The following is a 20,078-nucleotide window of genomic DNA, read 5'->3' as shown; positions in this document are numbered from 1 at the left end:
TTTTATGCTTCCATTTACACTGCTTACAATGCTGCCTATCTTTGTGTCATCGGCAAACTTGGATATGTGGCTCTCTATCCCATCATCTAAGTTGTTAATAAATACAGTGAATAGTTGAGGCCCCAACACAGATGCCTGTGGGATACCACTAGTCACATCCTGCCAATTTGAGTACTTGTCCATTATCCCTACTCCCTGTCTCCTGCAGCTCAGCGAATTTCCTAACCAGATCAATAATTTGCCCTCAATTCCCTGAGCTTCAACTTTAGCTAACAGTCTCTTATGAGGGACTTTATTGAATGCCTTCTGGAAGTCCATATAAACAACATCCGTAGACATTCCCTTGTCCACTACGTTAGTCACCTCTTCAAAAAATTCAATCTGGTTCATCAGACATGACTTACCCTTTTCAAATCCATGCTGGCTCTCTCTGATCAGCTGAAAATTTTCAAGGTGTTCAGTCACTCTATCCTCAATTATAGACTCTAGTAATTTCCTGACAACAGTTGCTAGGCTAACTGGTTTATAAGTCCCTGGTTTCCAGGCAAATGGTATGTTGGCCTTTATTGCAAGGGGTTTGGAGAACAAGAGTAATGAAGTCTTGCTACAATTGTACAGGGCTTTGGTGAGACCACACCTGGAGTACAGTGTACAGTTGTGGTCTCCTTACCTAAGGAAGGATATACTTGCCTTAGAGGCAGTGCAGCAAAGTTTCACTGGGTTGATGAGAGAGTTGTCCTGTGAGGAGAGATTGAGTACAATGGGCCTATACTCTCTGGAGTTTAGAAGAATGAGAGGTGATCTCATTGAAACGTATAAGATTCTGAGAAGGCATGACAGGGTAGATGTTGAGAGGCTGTTTTCCCTGGCTGGAGAGTCTAGAACTAGGGGGCATAGTCCCAGGATAAGGAGTCGGCCTTTTAGGACTGAGATGAGGAGAAATTTCTTCACTCAGAGGGTTGTGAATCTTTGAAATTCTCTATCTCAGAGGGCTGTAGATGCTCAATCATTGAGAATATTCAAGGCTGAGATAGATAGATTTTTGGACACTAAGGGAATCAAGGGATATGGGGATTGGGCGGGAAAGTGGAGTTGAGGTCAAAGATCAGCCATGATCTTATTGAATGGCGGAGCAGGCTCGAGGGACCATATGGCCTATTCCTGCTCCTATTTCTTATGTTCATTCTTTCACCTTTCTTGAATGGCGGAGTGACATGTGCAATTTTCCAATCTAAATGAATGGTTCCAGAATCGAGAGAACTTTGGAAGTTTATAGTTAGGGCATCTGCAATGTTCTCACCTACTTCCTTTAAACCCTGGGATTGAAACCATCTGGTCCTGGGGATTTGTCACTCAAGTGCCATTATTTTCTTCATTACTGTTAATTTGCTTACATTAATTATGGTGAGTCCCTGTCCCTGATTCAAAATTGATTTCCTTGAAGTGTCTGGCATGCTATCCTCTTTACTGTAAATACTGACGCAAAGTAATTATTTAACATGTCTGCCATTTCCTTATTTTCATTTACAATATCACCTTCTTATCAGTTTTTAAGGGGCCCACATTGCTCTTGACCACCGCCTTTTTCCAAATATAATCGTAAAAAAGTTTTGTGTTGAATTTGATATTCCCTGCAAGTTTCTTTTCATACTCCCTTTTCGTAGCTCTTACTATCTGTTTTGTCACCCTTTGCTCTTCTTTGTATCACTTCCAGTCGCCAGGATCAGTGCTATTTTTGTATGCTTTCTCTTTTAGTTTTATGTTGTACCTTACATCATTTGTCGTCCATGGCTATTATTTTTGGCAAGTAGAGCTCTTGCCCCTTCGGGGTATAAACTGGTTCTGTATCACGTTAAATTCTTTTTTGAACACCTCCCACTGATCTTCTGTTGTTTTACCCATTAACAGATTTGCCCAGTTTCTGTTTCATCCCATTGAAGTCAACCATACCTAAATTTAGACTCTTAGTAGCTGATACGGGTTTCTCCCTTTCAAACACAATGTTGAACTCGCTCATATTATGATCTCTACCAGATAAATGTTCACGCACCATTAGGTTGCTAACTAAATTTGGCTCATTACTCATCATTAAATCTAATATGGCCTGCCCCCTTGTTGGTTCTAGGACATACTGTTGCAAAAAGTTGCCCTGAACACACTCAAGAAATTTGCTATCTTTCTGACATGAGCTCGTCTGCTTATCCCAATCTCTATGAAAGTTAAAATCCCCCATTAAAACCACTCTGCCTTTGCTAAATGCTTGTTTAATCTCTGCATTTATACATTCTGCCACTTCACAGCCGCTACCAGGGGGCCTATACACAACTCCCACTACAGTCTTAAATCCTTTTCTGTTTCTCAATTCTACCCATAAAATCTCCTCTGCCTGCTTACCTCTCGTTATATCCTCTCTTATCATTGAAGTAGTTTCATCCTTAATTACTATGGCCACTCCTCCCCCTCTACCAGTTTTCCTATCCTTCCCATAGACCTTACAACCTGGTAGATTCAATTCCCAGTCCTGACCGTCTTGCAACCATGTCTCAGTAATGGCTACCATGTCGTACCCTCTAAATTGAATATGCACCTGCAATTCATTCAATTTGTTCCTTATACTCCGTGCGTTTGTATAAAGAACACTTATTTGGGCCACACACCCGAACCCGTCCTTCTGCTCTAATGTTGTTTTTCTCTCACGTTTCTTATTTCTCTCTCCTGATTTAATTACTTTACATCTTTTAGTTTTCCCTTTACTTATAGTGCCTAAAAATTAATTTCTGACTATTACTCTACTCTCTTCCTTCTCATTTGTTTTAGAATTAATATTTATAATACCTTTTCCACCTGAGCCCCCCTCCCTCCCCACCATTTACTAGTTTAAAGTCCTTGTGACCACCCTATTTACCTTTTCTACTAGGACCCTGGTCCCAGCCGGGTTCAGGTGAAGCCTGCCCCAATGGTACAGTTCCTTCCCATCCCAGGACTGGTACCAATGTCACATGATATGGCACTCCTCTTTCCCACACCACTCCTTCAGCCACGTAATCAGCTTATCTCTACGCCAATTTGCTTGTGACTCGGGTAATAATCCAGAGATTATAACCGTTGAGGTCCTGTTTTTTATAACCTTTAGCTCCTAGTTCCTGGTACTCTCTGAATAGGACCTCTTGTCTACTCTTTCCTATGTTGTTGATCCCAACATGGACCACAACGATTGGATCCTCACCCTCCCTCTCCAATATCCTTTCAATTTTCCTTTAACAATTCCATGCTGGCTTTCATTTATCAGTCCATACTTTTCCGAGTGCCAATGAATTTTGTCCAGCCGCAGCCAATTTACACACAGCAAGGTCCCAGAGGACTGGAGGATTGCAAATGTTACACCCCGTTCAAAAAAGGGGAGAGGGGTAAACCTGGCAATTAAAGGCCAGTCAGCCTAACATCGGTGGTGGGGATCTTTTAGAGACAATAATCTGGAACAAAATTCATTGGCACTTGGAAAAATATAGACTGATAAACTGGTGAACGGTTGTTTTTCAGACTGAAGGAAAGTATACAGTGGTGTTCCCCAGGGGTCAGTTTTAGAGCCACAGCTCTTTTTGATGTATAGTAATGACCTGGACTTGGGTATACAGGGTATAATTTCAAAGTTTGCAGATGACACGAAACATGGAAATGTAGTAAACATTGTGGAGGACAGTAACAGGCTTCAGGAGGACATAGCCTGATGAAATGGGAAGACACATGGCAGATGAAACTTAATGCAGAGAAGTCTGAAGTGATGCATTTTGGCAGGAAGAATGAGCAATATAAAATACATGGTATAATTTTAAAGGGGGTGCAGGAACAGAGCGACCTGGGGGTGCGCATACACAAATCTTTGAAGATGGCAGGATAAATTGAGAAGGCTGTGAGAAAAGCATATGGGATCCCGGGCTTTATTAATAGTGCATAGAATACAAAAGCAAGGAAGCTATGCTAAACTTTGACAAAACACTGGTTAGGCCTCAGTTGGAGTATTGCGTTCAATGATTGTCGAACAGTATAGCAACAGTAACTCTTTCCTCCACTGGGCAAGCTGCATGTTTAGACAAGTGGAAGAGCTCTGGTTGAGGAGCGGATTATGTCGATTGTAATTATCTCTTCTGTGGGCTGGTGCATATGATTTTTGTGATGGTTGCTTTAGTTGTCATGGCGCTTTTGGTGCCAGGAGTGCCTCATGATGCTTCAATTACAGTTGCTGTTTGGAGGCCCAAGGCTAATTTGTGGAGGCAGATAATTAAAACTTGAAAATTGTGTAATGAAATGACATGTTTTTATAGCTATAGAATGTTTGTTACATATGTCATCATATTAGAAAAGAAACATATACAGTATTTTCATTATAAATGTTAAGGAAATGTAATCTTGTATGCTATTTCTTGAATGAAATGCCTTACTTGGTGCTTGTAGATTTAAATGTTATTTGAGGCACTTAACAGTATTAATACTGCTGTCACAAATTTCAGAGCCATTAACCCAACCAGAGGCTCAATGGAAGAATGCTCTGCCAGATTTCCACTCCATTCTTTTTAGGTATTACTGAGCCTTGGGTGTGACTCTCCTCTGGCACCTCTCTCAGTCTAGTGATTAAATGTAACTTTCTCCCTGGCATTTTTCCTGAAGTCATTGAATCACACGCTGTCAGGTTCACTTAGTGCAGAACATCATGTTCAGCTGCTCACATGTCTTCAGTGAAGTCATTAAAAAAGGCTCGGCACTCTGGGAACTCCTTAATAACACATAAAATGGAAGCCTCCACCTCAGCATCCCCATCTGTCCTTGAATATTGTGTCCATGGACTTTTTGGATACATTAATCAATTTCTTCCGTGTTATGCCTAATTTGCAGTCAGTTGCATCACTTAAATCAGATATAAGACCATAAGGATCTTTAGGAATAAGAAAAGACCCAAATATGAATGCCCTTTTTTATTCATAGATCGAGCCACCTGCCAGCCTTTTTACCATATCCCTCAATGTCTCCCCTCTTTGAAAATCAATCCAATTGTCTGTAGAACCCATTATACTAGTTGCTTAATTGGGCTTGTTCTGCACCTTTATTATTCAATGTGCATTCATTCCATCATATGCCAACTCACGGGGAGTAACTTTGACTTTGGGCGATAGTGTAACATGGACAATATCGGATCAGCCGCTCGTTCTACATCTCTCCTGGTTTTGCATTGAAGTCAGTGGAAGTGAAAACTGGGAGAGATGTGTAACGGGCGGCTGATCTCATATTACCCAATTTACACTATCACCCAAAGTCACAATTACCCCCACTGTGTTTGAAGTGTTTTATTTGGGTGAAAAAGTTCTGCCCAACTTCTTCCTTTTGATTTTTTTAAACTCATGTCCTCTGAATAATTCACCATGGTCAATATTGTCCATTTCCCTTATAACCCTTCCAAATGTAATGAATATTACCAAGGTGTTGGTTAAAACTTCACTGCTTTCAGTCTACATTTCCTTTAAAACTCATGGTACAGGTTGGCTGGACCAGGCACTTGATTTTCAAAGCCCCCAACCTTTTCCAACTTTTTTGTGACCATATCCCTTGTTACTTGCATACCTTCTGACTTTCGTCTGCCCTTTCTGAGCATTGGATACCTGACTGTAACAACTTTCAGTTCTCTTCCTGGGTAAAGACAGATGTAAAGTAAATATTTAGTAACTCTGATATTTCTTTATCCCTGGATTTTAGATTGCCACTACCATTTTAAAGTAAACAAATGCTTGGCTTACTGCATATTTATATGTTTGAATACTGACTTGAATATTGTTACTTGAGACATTCTCAGCAATTTTACATTCCATTTCTCTTGGCCTGTTGATACTTTTTACTTGCTTTTGCTCCTCTTTATAATTTTCCCAGTTCTCTTGCCTGAAAGAGACCCTGTAGTTTTGAATACTCTCCGCCTGTCTCCAGTGCTAATCTTGAAATCTCTGGAGACAAGCTTAATACCAGTCTAGCAGATTCACCATCTGCTCTCTTTCTCTTTCTCCCTCTTTCTCTCTCTCTCTTTCTTTCTCTCTCTTTCTCTTTCTCTTTCTCTCCTCTTCCCTCCACCTCAGCAAGTGAACAAAAGCAGTAATTTTATAAAAAATAACAACATTGCCGCTTATTCTTTAATCTGAGTAATTTCTTTCTATTTTACTGCTGGTCATGATGAAGGTGAGACTGGATATTTAGGATTCACAATCTATATACCGATTATTTTTTGGGGGATGGCAGTGTTAGAAATACAAATCCTCATGCCTTGAATCTTTTTATCTTTGTTCCTAAAACTGTAATAAAAATAATCTTTACACACAGTTTCATGGAGCGAAGGGGTTTGGAGAGTGAGTTGAGAAGCACAAAGCTTAAATCAAATTCATTCCTGCAATTTAGATAAGCAGCAATAGGTTCTGACCAAAAAATACATCAAGTTAAAATGTTAGTCTGGTCAGATGTCACTGTGGATGGAGAAATGTTCCTGGCCTCGTCTTAAATCTACTTTATAAATCTAGCTAACATTTGAAATACGTGGACTGTCATTTTTCCAGATGCGGCACAACCAAAAACAAATGCAGAATTTGAAAGCCGCAACTAAAAGGAAACACTCGAAAAGGGTTAAATACAGAAGCTACTCCTAACTTCCATGATGACTGACATTTTCGTGGTTTGGGTTTTAAATCCCATTCTTTGCTTTCAGCCATCATGTAATGATTCAGTTTCCTAGTGTGAGACACTGGGGTAGAAATTCATCTCTAGCCGATAGCGCAAAATAAGTGGTATGGCCTTGACCACCTGTTATACTTCAGTGGAACTGGATATTGACCGGGGAATATAACAGGTGTCCAATGTGATGGCACCCATGTTGCACTGCCGCCTCAGACGGATTTCTACGCCACAATGTTTATATTGTACTGATTCCTGGGTTATTGCTCCCGTTCTATTTCACATCTCGGGTTTTACCCTTGGATATAGAAATGGAGTTTCTTCAAAGTGGAGTTGAGGTAGAAGATCAGCCATGATCTTATTGAATGGAGGAGCAGGATCGAGGGGCCGTATGGCCTACACCTGCTCCTATTTCTTATGTTCTTATGTTCTCATAGTAAAGGTTCTAATTTCATGATAGACTCATTTTACAAAAGGTGTGCTTTCTAAATACAGCAGCATCATTTCAGCACAAGTGATTTACACTAAGTGGGACTAAATTGAATTCGAAATGTCTAAAATATTTACATTACAAAGGAATAAGTGATTCAAAAGGCTGTTATCAGCTGCTATGTGCTCGATTAAATAGAAACATTGTTCACAAATAAGTAGAATGGGAATGCTACAACTAGGCTGATACTAAACAAACACAGTTATGTGTTATTTTACATTAGGACACCGTGGAACGAGTGTTGGCACTGTTATTTGTGATCACACAGTTGTAAAACCTTGATATAGTCTCCAGCGCATTGATTACAGAATTCATGCTACAATCTAATCTATAAAGAAAGAAAGAACTTGCATTTATACAGCAACCTCAGGACGGCCTGAAGCACTTCACAGCCACTGAAGTACTTTTGAAGTGCAGTCATTGTTGTTATGTAGGGAAATGTGGCAGCTCATTAGTGCACAGCAAGGTCCCACAAACAGCAATGGGATAAATGACCAGGTGTTGGTTGAAGGATAAATGTTGGCTAGAACAACGGGGAGAATTCCCCTGCTCTTCTTCAAATAGTGCCTTGGGATCTTTTATGCCCACCTGAGAGGCCAGATGTGGCCTTGATTTAACATCTCATCCTAAAGGCACCTCCGACAGTGCAGTGCTCCCTCAGTACTGCACTGAAGTATCAGCCTGGATTTTGTGCTCAAGCCTCTGGAGTGGGGCTTGAACCTTCTGACTCAGAGGCGAGAGCCCTACAACTGAGCCATGGCTGACGCTGATTACTGGTCAGCATCATCATGCAATGTTTTAGATTCACCGGAACCCCACTATTTAAAAAAAGAGGGAGAGAGAAAACAGGGAATTATAGACCGGTTAGCCTAACATCAGTAGTAGGGAAAATGCTAGAGTCTATTTTAAAGGATGTGATAACAGGACACTTGGAAAATATCAACGGGATTAGACAAAGTCGACATGGATTTATGAAAGGGAAATCGTGTTTGACAAACGTACTGGAGGTTTTTGAGGATGTAACTGGTAGAATAGATAAGGGAGAACCATTGGATTTGGCATATTTGGATTTTCAGAAGGCCTTTGATAAAGTCCCACATAAGAGGATAGTGTGCAAAATTAAAGCACATGGGATTGGGGGTAATATACTGGCATGGATTGAAAATTGGTTAACAGACAGGAAACAGAGAGTAGGAACAAATGGGTCTTTTTCGGGGTGGCAGGCGGTGACTAGTGGGGTACCGCAGGGATCAGTGCTTTGGTCCCAGCTATTCACAATATATATCAATGATTTGGATGAGGGAACCAAATGTACTATTTCCAAGTTTTCTGACAACACAAAACTAGGTGGGATTGTGCATTGTGAGGAGGATGCAAAGAGGCTTCAAGGCGATTTAGACATGTTGACCGAGTGGGCAAATACATGGCAGATGTAGTATAATGTCAATAAATATGAAGTTATCCACTTTGGAAGGAAAAACAGAAAGGCAGAGCATTATTAAATGGTGATAGATTGGGAAATGTTGATGTACAAAGGGACCTGGGTGTCGTTGTACACCAGTCACTGAAAGCAAACATGCAGATGCAGCAAACAGTTAGGAAGGCAAATGGTATGTTGGCCTTTATTGCAAGAGGATTTGAGTATAGGAGCAAGGATGTCTTACTGCAGTTATACAGGGCCTTGGTGAGACCACACCTGGAGTATTGTGTGCAGTTTTGGTCTCCTTACCTAAGAAAGGATATACTTGCCGTAGAGGGAGTGCAGCGAAGGTTCACCAGACCGATTCCTGGGATGGCAGGACTGTCGCAAGAGGAGAGATTGGATCGACTAGGCCTGTATTCACTCGAGTTTAGAAGAATGAGAGGGGATCTCATTGAAATGTATAAAATTCTGACGGGACTAGACAGACTGGATGCAGGGAGGATGTTTCCCCTGGCTGAGGGTTCTAGAACGAGGGGTCACAGTCTCAGGATACGGGGTAGGACATTTAGGACTGAGATGAGGAGAAATTTCTTCACTCAGAGGGTGGTGAACCTGTGGAATTCTCTACCACAGACGGCTGTGAAGGCCAAGTCACTGAATATATTTAAGAAGGAGCTAGATAGATTTCTAGACACAGAAGGCATCAAGGGCTAAGGGGAGAGAGCAGGAATATGGTATTGAGGTAGAGGATCAGCCATGATCATATTGAATGGCAGAGCAGGCTCGAAGGGGCGGCTGGCCTACTCCTGCTCCTATTTTCTATGTTTCTATGGAAGGTACACTTAAGGTTCTGCCAAGAGTTGTGCACAGATAAATAATCAATATCAAATTAGTGATAAGTGCTAAGTGCTCTTTAACTTGTGTGATAAACCATCACGGCTCATTAATGACTTCACCTTTGAGAGTGTTAGACTCGCAAAAGACCTGTTGCAATACATTATCGATGGTATACTATCTGTGACAGATCAGTGATCTGTCTTGTTTAGGATCATAAAAGGCTCTGGGACTGAAAATGCTGGGAGTAAGTGCGATGAAACGGGCAATAGTGACCTCTGCTCCTGATTCCGCTGGAGTGTCCAGGGTTGGGGAGAAGTCACATCATTGCATGGCTTTGGCAGGCACCTGCGGCACTCTGGGCACCTCTTGGGCACTCAGAGAGGAGGGGGAGCATGGAAAATACAGGACCAGATGGCCATGTGGAGTGGCCATTGGAGGATCCCCATCGGAAGTGCAGGCAGGGAGACCAGTCGGCCCCCTTGACGGGAGATGCCAATCTGGGCAGATGCACCCATGGTTTCTGTGGTCTTACAGGCCATGACCTGGGCCTGACGACTCCAGTGGGCCTCACTTATGCCCCTTGGCAGACCTAGCATCTAGATCACTGGGCGGTAGGGAGGCTAGCACCGAGAAAATTGCTGGAGTGGGAATTACCCCCTCCCTCCCCACCCCAATCCTACCCTTTCCGACATTGTGGGCAAAGTTTAGGCCAGAAATAGGTTTGGCCTGCTCAGACCCTTTTGGGAATTGGCGGCAATGGGAATCTAAGTGGAGCTCAGGGGGTTACCGGGTTCCTGTCCTCATTGGGCTTGTTACAACAACTTGCGCCATGAATTCACCTTTTGGGCTGAGGATTTTGGGCCCCTCTATTTCTTTATGGGAATTTATAGAAATTACAGCATAGAGGGAGGCAATTCAACCCATCGGCCTCTGCCAATCTGTGTTGTGATCACTTCATTTTGATTACTGCTTGCTGGAAATAATGTGCCTGTGTGTACATGAGGCACATATTATCTGCCTGATGTGCTGAAGCCACTTCAAAAGGGCAGGCAAATCGCCTTTGTGAAAGTGCGCCACTTAACGGGTGTTAGATGCAAAGTTCACCCAGGTGTTAGGAATGGCTAATATTGATCAGCGGGCCATTAATTGGTTGCATCTGACGATGGCCTTTGCAATTGTCCGAATCAGGGAGTCCTTGGCTATGTAATGACATATTACAATAGGAAAGCCAGTCGGGCCTGCCTTTAAAACCTATCTGTGATTGACAGCATTTTTTAAATTGCAAAGGATAGTCTTTGAACTTTTTTGTCCCAGTTTCAAAGTAAAGGGCGGAATGTAATTGGGTCTGGTAATATTATTTCTATAGTTTCCTTTTCGATCAACTGATGCATGGGCTGCGACACACTGAGGGTTCTCTGAGATTGCCTTTCTCATGCAAGAGTGTTTCGCGAAGGATGCAAGTTGTTTAAAGGATTGCAAAGTCAAAGGATTTTCAACTTCTATTATTTTGAAACAGAATTGTAATCTAGCAAAGTCTGCTTATTTGCTCTTACTTTTATTTTAGAATAAACCTGATTTGTAGTTTGTAGCCTGTGATCTGAGGGTCTGTCATAATGTTATTTTCCCATCAGTTGGAGATCAGGAGCTTATGTTGGTAAGTCCATATTATTTCTGGTGTGTACCTCCATTAGAAAAAGGTTCATTGTTCACCCTGTGGCTTGTTGTCCCAAATTACTTTGAGTATAAAGTCTTGTTTGTTTCAAAGGGAGCTTGAGCTTGGTCTTGCCTGTGGAAACAATTCTTTGCCTTGGACATGATAAAAATATCTAGAAAGCGCATAAATTATAACAATTACCCTCTCTTTCCCAAATGTCATGAAGATGTGATTAGCTAAATTCCCAGTTTATTGTGCTCTGCTAAAAGTAAACAGGAAGTTATCATTTGTGTTTATATGATGCACAGGTCCCAACCTCCCTTTTTTTGTCAGCTGTGGCTCAGTGGTAGCACTTTCACCTCTGAGTCAGAAATTGTGGGTGCAAGCTCCACTCCAACCTGACTCTTAAGTGCAGTACTGTGGGAGTGCTGCACTGTCGGAGGTGCTGCCTTTCAGATGAGACATTAAATCGACGTCCTATCTGCCCTCTCAGGTGGACATAAAAGATCCCACGGCACTATTTATAGAAGAGCAGGGGAGTTCTCCCCGGTGTCCTGGCCAACATTTATCCCTCAACCAACGTCACTTAAACAGATTATCTGATCATTATCACATTGCTGTTTGTGGGACCTTGCTGTCCACAAATTGGCTGCTGCAGTTCGTACATTATTGAACTTCCAAAAAACAAATGTACTTCATTGGCTGTAAAATGCTTTAGGATGTCCTGAGGTTGAGAAAGGCGCTATATAAATGCAAGTTTGGTCTTCTTTGTTTTAATAAACATTTTTTTCCCTGTTTATCACGTGTGCCCACTGTACCACCATGGGCCCACTGTACCGTCGTAGGACCCTGTGCCCTGTACCGTCTGCCCTGTACCATGTGCCCTGTGCCCTGTCTCAATCAGGAGATTATTTCCAGCTGATTGTTTCTCAAGTCGAATCTCCTGATCTTGAGCAGCATAATGCCTTCAGTTTGTTAATTATTTTGCTCAATAACCACACTAAATTACAGGTTAGCGACTAATGAAAAGAGGGAATGATTAATTTATTGTGCATTGTGCCTATGTTTTTTACTACTGGCAGGAGTAGGTGTGGAGGCGTCCTGAGAGACCTGCTTCAGAGCTGCCTGTGATTTAATTGACTGCTTACCTCAAATGTGCGGCAAGCCCATAGGGTCCTGACTGTGTGTCAGGAATAGCATGTCTGACTTTGGAGATCTGCTTACATTCAATCCCTTCTCCTATCATTTATCTTCTTGCAGATTGCGCTGCAAGTAGGTCAGTTACAGCAGCCGACTCTACCAGCCTGGAGAGCACTGTCATGGTGCAAGGGTTCTCTGCCCTGCAGACTGCCGTTCAGCAGCACAGCAAGGTCCAGGGTGCAGTGGTTACTCAGGTGGAACATTTCTCAGCATCGCAACCACTGATGATGTTGAAGTACACTCTCCATGACAAGAAAGAAAGATACATACATTTCTATAGCGCCTTTCACAACCTCGGGATGTCCCAAAGTGCTTTACAGCCAATTAATTACTTTTGACATGTAGTCACTGTTGTAATGTAGGGAGACCTCACGGCAGCCAATTTGGGCACAGCAAGGTCCCACAAACAGCAGTGTGATAATGACTAGATAATCTGTTTTAGTGATGTTGGGTGAGGGATAAATGTTGGCCAGGACACCGGGGAGAACTCCCCTGCCCTTCTTCGAAATAGCGCCATGGTAACTTTTACGTCCACTTGAGAGGGCAGATGCGGTTTAACGTCTCATCCGAAAGATGGCACCTCCAATAGTGCAGCGCTCAACATTACTGGCTGGCTTCAACATGCTGGGAGACGGGCACCAGAGAGGGAGTGAGGGATTCAGAGACATTGCGACAGTGCCGTAATCTACTCACCTGACGAAGGAGATAATCTCCGAAAGCTTGTGATTTTCAAATAAAACTGTTGGACTGTAACCTGGTGTTGTAAGATTCCTTACATTTGTATTAGAACATGACAGTGCACGACATGAGGACGCAGCCTCCAATGGAGGCTTGTGGCCCGAAGCACAGGAACAGGCTGTAACATCACTGCCAGTCCCTTGTTTGGTGCTGTGTCAGGGTACCTCCTGACACCATGAGGCCAAAACAACACAGTTACTTAACAGGGCCTCCATTCAGCAGCAAGAAAGGATTCTTCAGCTTTCATCTCTTGCCCCTTCCACATCTGTGTCAGGTTATTTACCATGTACTTCCTCCCTTCAATCTGCAAAACTCTGTGAAAACCTGTCTCTGGGCTGGTGCCTGCTTTCTGGCAACCAGATTCAATTGGTGATGACACTGAGTGCTGTGATGAGGCTTGTTGGCAAGAGAGCCTGACTTGCTGCTCTTGGCTTAATGGAATATCAGTAACAAAGAGAAAGGGCCACATAAGTCACTGTGCATAGTTAGGAACATAGAAACAGGAGTAGGCCATTCAGCCTCTCGAGCCTGTTCCATCATTGAATTAAATCATGGCTGATCTGTGTCTCAACTTCATTTACCCGCCTTGGTTCCGTAACCCTTAATACCCTTGCCGAACAAAAATCTATCGCTCTCAGTTTTGAAATTTTCAATTGCCCTAGCTTCAAATAGCTTTTCGGGGGAGAGAGTTCCAGATTTCCACTACCCTTCGTGTGAAGAAGTGCTTCCTGACATCACCCCTGAATGGCCTAGCTCTAATTTTAAAGTTATGCCCCCTTGTTCTGGATTCCCCCACCAGAGGAAATAGCTTCTGCCTATCTACCCATTCGCCACCTTAAACATCTCATATCAGGCACATTGTTGCTGCGTTGACAGTACATGGAACATTTTGCAGCATATCTGCAGGACCACATTAGCACAGAGAAGGTATGCAATATTAATGCAGGTTTATACAGAAAACAGAACTCATGACCGAAACTACAGAAAAGTCTCCCAATAGAAGCAGGATTACTTCCCCAGCAAAATGTGGTGAGTGGAGGATAGTTGCATAATACAAATGATGTGCATAAAATCAACCCCAGTCACTTACAGCAGTGCGGTCTCTGGGTAATTCCCCTTCAATCATGCCTGATCACCTTCATTCTGGCCGGGAGCTTATGGTGTCAATCTGTGCAGCCTTATACTTTAACGAAAGTATTGGATGAGAAGGGGAGAGGACTTGCATTGAAGCAAGAGCCAAACCACCGGGAAAAATGTTTTCAGGCACACATGCAGGTTAAAACAAAGTGGAAGTTGAGAAGATTAATGACTTGCTGTTTTCCTGCTTTGTGCATTCAATGCTGATTGTTTAAAATAAAACAGAAGCAGAAATGTGTGAGGTTCAAAACCCCTTTAACAAAAGATATTTGAAGGAAAAGGTTAACTGTACCCCCTTTAAACAAAGACATTTGAAAACACAGTAATGTAGTAAACCGTGTTCTCGCAAATCCTGTTTCTCCCTCACTGATGCTGATGGCATTGGAGGAGTATTAGTTTCGGGATTGAAGACATTGTACTGTGGATAGATAGCTGGATTATTAAATGAATAAGCTAGATGGATAATATTGAGCTTAAAGTGTTGTCAGGCTTTCAAAACACACAGGCTTTTGGAAGCCCAAGCTTTTCAACACAGCAGGGGGTAATGCAAGAAAAGGCAACAAAGACATACATCAAAGGCTTCTGATCAGGAAAGCAATGATAGGTGTGAAGAAAACATGGGCCTCTCATTCCCATGTAGTAATCTGTTCCAAAGAACTGGGATTTGTAAAACATCAAATAGTATTACACCCAGCATATGGTCAAATGGTATAAGGAATGGATTTGAAGCCACTGAAGCAATCAAAATTGGAGACGTAAGGACCATTAAGAATGTTTGTGCACAGAAATGAAAGGGGCTATCTCTACATGAAAGGCCATAAACAGAGATAGTAAAGGGGCCTTTTACAACACATCATTCGAGCACATGGTCTTTTCTATATCAAAGGGTCTCCAGTCACATGATCAAAGCTTAAACTGTCAATCATTGAAGTATGTTAATGTTCGAAGCATAGCAACAGGGAGCGATTGGACAAAAAGAATGACGCTCTCCAATCCTACATCCTATTGGTAAAAAAACAATATAAAAAGACTTTGAGAGAAGAATGGTCTCTTCTCTTCTTCACCACCCGGCAGTCACAAGGAACGCAGTTGAACTTCACGCAAGAAGAGGACCTCGAGTACTGAAGAGCTGATTAACCTTCAGGCCCGATGAGCAAAAGCCTTGGTTTAAAGGTTTTATATGTATTAATGATTTGCCTGATGTGTGTATGAATTGTTAAGTCATTACATAATAATGTTGCGAATTATTAAGTGTACAATGGGGATTTTATAGAGGAAAGCCATATGTATGGTTTGATTTTGCTTCATGAATGCTCGTATGAATGATAATATCATTAAATAGTTACTTCTGATTAACGAAACTACCGTGAGTGAGGGTGACTTTCTTTGCTCAACAATTCGTCCAGTGTCCATGAATCACAGGAAATAAGGAATTCCCTACAAATGGTGCAAGTTGAATTAGATTCCACAAAAATTTGATGGCAACACTGAAACTGAGCTCAGGCACAGCACATCTCAACTGCCAGAAAAGGGAATAATCAGAACAGGTGACTTCATTTCTCATCAGACAGAATTTGTTTAAAAAGTGAAGCCGTAGTGCTGGAATGTTCAAGGTTCAAGAGAGCTGTGCCTTTTGTTTGTTAACTTTATCAGCGGTGATAGTGAATAACATTGAGATCCCGTGTTTAGAAGTGCATTATTGGTAACCAACAGATCTTACAGTCACAAGTTTGTGGAAATGGTCATGAGGTTTACAATAAAGAAACTTTACAGACAGTAGTATTTAATTACAAGATCACAAGATATTTTGGAAGAAGGAAGGACCTCTGGCCCATTTTACCTCATCCTATCACATGACCAACTCTATCATCTCCCTATTGCAGGACCAAGCTGTTTCTTAAATGAGCCCCACGTGCTGCTCTCAACTATATTGATCACACTCTTTGGAAAAAAAAACTCATGTCTACTTTAAACTTACCCTTCACAGTGCTGAACTTATATCCCCTTATCCAGCTGCCTTTGTGTATCTGAAAGTATTGTTCCTGGTTTACTTTCTCTATCTTGTTAACTATCTTAATTACCTCCAAAAGGACTCCACTGAAAGATCTTATTTCAAGGCTGAAGAGTCCTAGCTTATGTAGGCACTCCTTTTAATTCACCCTTTTAACATCAAGGATAAGCCTAGTTTCTCTCTACACTGCCCTTCATCTCTGGATAGCCCTCCTCCCCTTTTATGCCATAGCAACAAGAACTATCTGCAATTCTTCAGAGCACTGTACAACTTCAGGATAACTTCTGAGGATGCAAACTCAATTGATTTGATAATATAGCCCCCAATCTTGTTCACTGTTTATTGCCAACTTGTATTATGAATGACAAGTCAATCAATGCCTCTAGGCTCTTGAACTTCCCCTTTGGCTTGTTCTATCGCACACAAAGTGTATATGTATTTTTACTTTCCAATATCCAGTACTTTGTACTTGTCTGTATTGGTCTTCATTTGCCGCCGATTAGCCCTCATGCATAGTCTACCAAACTCTTTGTAAAATCCTGGCTGCTTCCTCTGAATATGCAGTCCCCACCCCCAATTTGGTGTCATCTATTTATTTAAAGCACCTTGCGCTGAGACTATGAATACAGACCATTTAGGTCTACCAGGAACAGCATGAATCCCTCAGGCATCCTCTTAATATTCCGCCCCCCCCCCCCCCGCCAGCATCCCACCATCCCATTTTGACAAAGCACCCCTTACAACTACCATCTTCTTCCTTTTGTTCAGCCAGACATTTATTAGATTACATTTATACAGCTGCCCTTTCATCCTACTTGTTGCCCAATTATTGAGGTCCAGCTAATGGGTCTGTACATGGATGGTCCTGTTGCTCTTCCTGAATATGGGAGCTATACTTGTCAATTTCCAGTCTCTTGGAACCTCACCAGTGTTCATTAACTCCCTCAAAATGAATGTCAGTACTTTATAAATCTGCTTTCTTTTCTTCCTCAGTACCCAGGGATATAGTTAACTCGCCCTGGGGAATTTATTGACTTTTAGCCGCTAGAACTTACCTGGAACATCTGCTTTGCTTATATGAAAGTCCTGGATCACACGGCATGAGTTTAATATGGGCTGGTATATCGTAAATGTGATTTTATTCTTGAACATTTTCTCTGCCAAAGTTCTTCCATCAACTATTCTCCTGAAGACATTGAACCCTTGCTAGGGGCACGCAGCTATATGTACCAGGCACCCTCTGGTGCCTCACCTTGGTCATTATTCATTTAGCACATTCTAAATGATCTTTAGAGCAGAATAGCAACATGTGATGCACTATGAATTTATGAGCTGATAGATGTTTGTCAGTGTAAAGTACAAAGTCAGGGTCATCAAGTAGAGGGTCACCTATTTCAGTGCTTGTAGTGCTGATTACAGCAAACCGATATTTGAAGAATTTAAATTCCTTAAAATGGGATGATCAGGCCAGATTGAGAGTTGAGAATTGGGTGAAGAGGGAGGACCAGTTTCTAACTAAAAGTGTAGACCCTTGTATACCTACATTTATTTTTTACATGGAGAATTCAAACAGCAAGGAGTTGAAGAGCGCAATTTCTACTTGTAAATCCTATATATATGTATATATATATACCACCTATTTCTGTGGAAAGCCAAGGTCTCAGATAATACCTTGTTGCTTCCCTGAATATCTAACGTGTAAGCAGAAATGAAAATTGACTTTCCTGTGGACTAATCCTGTTGCGTACATTGATGTGTAGCGTGAAGTTACGATTTTTTTATTGGCTTGTTATTGAATAGCTGGTGCTATTTTATTACAAAATGTAGCAACTAGGACAGAACCATCTGACAGCAATTTAGTTGCATGACACCGCCTCTGTATAAAGGGCTGTTGAAGGTTAGGAATGAATGATTGTGTTAGTTAGTATGTGACTGCATGAGTGTCGCCAAGTGCCAGAAGGAATTTCACCAAGTCAGCCAGGAAAACCGCATCCCTTACTCTTCTAAAAATGTCAAGAGGTCAGGTGCTAGGTTTTTGCTTAAATGTTTCCTTTGGGGTAATGCGATGAAATGACAGTATATTCAAGACTGTGATCGATAGATTTTTGGACACGAAGGGAATCAAGGGATATGGGGATAGGGCGGGAAAATGGAGTTGAGGTAGAAGATCAGTCATAATCCTATTGAATGCAGAGCAGGGTCGAGGGGCCATATGGCCTACTCCTCCTCCCATTTTCTATGTTCTTATGTTAAATTTCAGAGCTTCATATGATTTGCAAAATAGAAAATTAAGTCTTATGGCATGAGATTGTATGTTAAAGCATAAAGTTAGTGTATCATTAACAGATTTAGAAAAGGTTGCAGATGGGAGAGGGATCTGGTAGCAATAACAAAGCCTAAAGATAAAAGAAACCGGAGATGAGTGTAAAGGTCAGACCAGGATAAGGAATAAAGATAACATAAATGCTCAAGGAACAAATACAGTTATAAAACACAAGTATCAAAGGACTGTTAAAAATAAAGTAAAAGGAATAACTATTAAAGGTGAATTAAACTGCTTGTACAGCAATGTACTCAGCATCCAAAATAAAACGGGGGAACTGGACAATAATCCGAGGCGAGGAACCAGATGTAGTAGGAATAACTGAAACATGGCTACATAGAGAACAGGACTGGAACTAAATATTGCAAGTTGTAACATAACCAGAAAGGATAGGGATGGGAGAAGCTGTACTGATTAGAGATAACATAATGGCAGAATAAAAAACTAACAGAAGCATAGAAACAGAATCCATACAGATTGAAATAAAAGACAAGAAGGGATCGATCACGCTAATAGGGGTATACAACAGACCACCTAATAATAGTGGAAAGAAGGTGGAAGAAGAAATATGTAAGCAAACATGTGAAATGAGTAAAGAACATAGAATAATAATCATGGGAGATTTTAACTACCCTCAAATAAACAGGCAAGAAGAGGTAGGTAAAGGGGTACAGGGAATGGAGTATTTCTAATGTGTGCAGGACTTCTTTCTTACCCAGTATGTAAAAAGCCCGCTGCTGGATCTAGTACTAGGAAATGAACCTGAACAGATGAGAGAAGTAAGCATAGGGGAACATCAGACTGATTCCTGTGATGGCGGGATTGTCATATGAGGAGAGATTGAGTAGATTTGGCCTGTATTCTCTAGAGTTTAGAAGAATTAGAGGTGATCTCATTGGGGCTGAGTGGCCGGGTCCTGCTCCTACTTCTTGTGTTCTTTAGATTTGAGGTTAGGATCAGATCAGCCATGATCTTATTGAATGGCGGAGCAGGCTCGAGGGGTCGATTGGCCTACTCCTGCTCCTATTTCTTATGTTCTTGTGTTCTTATGAAACATACAAAATTCTTACAGGGTTCGACAGGGTAGATGCAAGGAGGATGTTTCCCCTGGCTGGGGAATCTAGAATCAGGGGTCACATTCTCAGAATAAGGGGTAGGCCATTTAGGACTGAGAGGAGGTGAAATTTCTTCACTCAGAGGGTGGTGAATCTTTGGAATTTTCTACTCCAGAGGGCTTTGGAGGCTCAGTCATTGAGTACATTCAAAACAGAAATCGATAGATTTCTAGATATTAAAGGCATCAAGGGATATGGGGATGGTGCAGGAAAATGGCTTTGAGGTAGAAGATCAGCCATGATCTTGTTGAATGGCGGAGCAGGCTCGAGGGGCTGGTTGGCCTACTCCGGCTCCTATTTCTTATGTTCTTATCTAGGCAATAGCAATAACAACATAATAAGGTTTCAGATAAAGATTGAGAAGAATATAAATAAGACAAAGACCAAAGTAATAAATTGGAAATAAAAATGATTTGAAGGGGATGTGAATGGAAATAGGAAAAATAAG

This window comes from Heptranchias perlo, chromosome 18 (genome assembly GCF_035084215.1).
Source record: "Heptranchias perlo isolate sHepPer1 chromosome 18, sHepPer1.hap1, whole genome shotgun sequence".
Lineage (NCBI taxonomy): Eukaryota > Metazoa > Chordata > Chondrichthyes > Hexanchiformes > Hexanchidae > Heptranchias > Heptranchias perlo.
The sequence above is the reverse complement of the archived record's forward strand: the minus strand, read 5'-3'. Positions refer to the sequence as shown.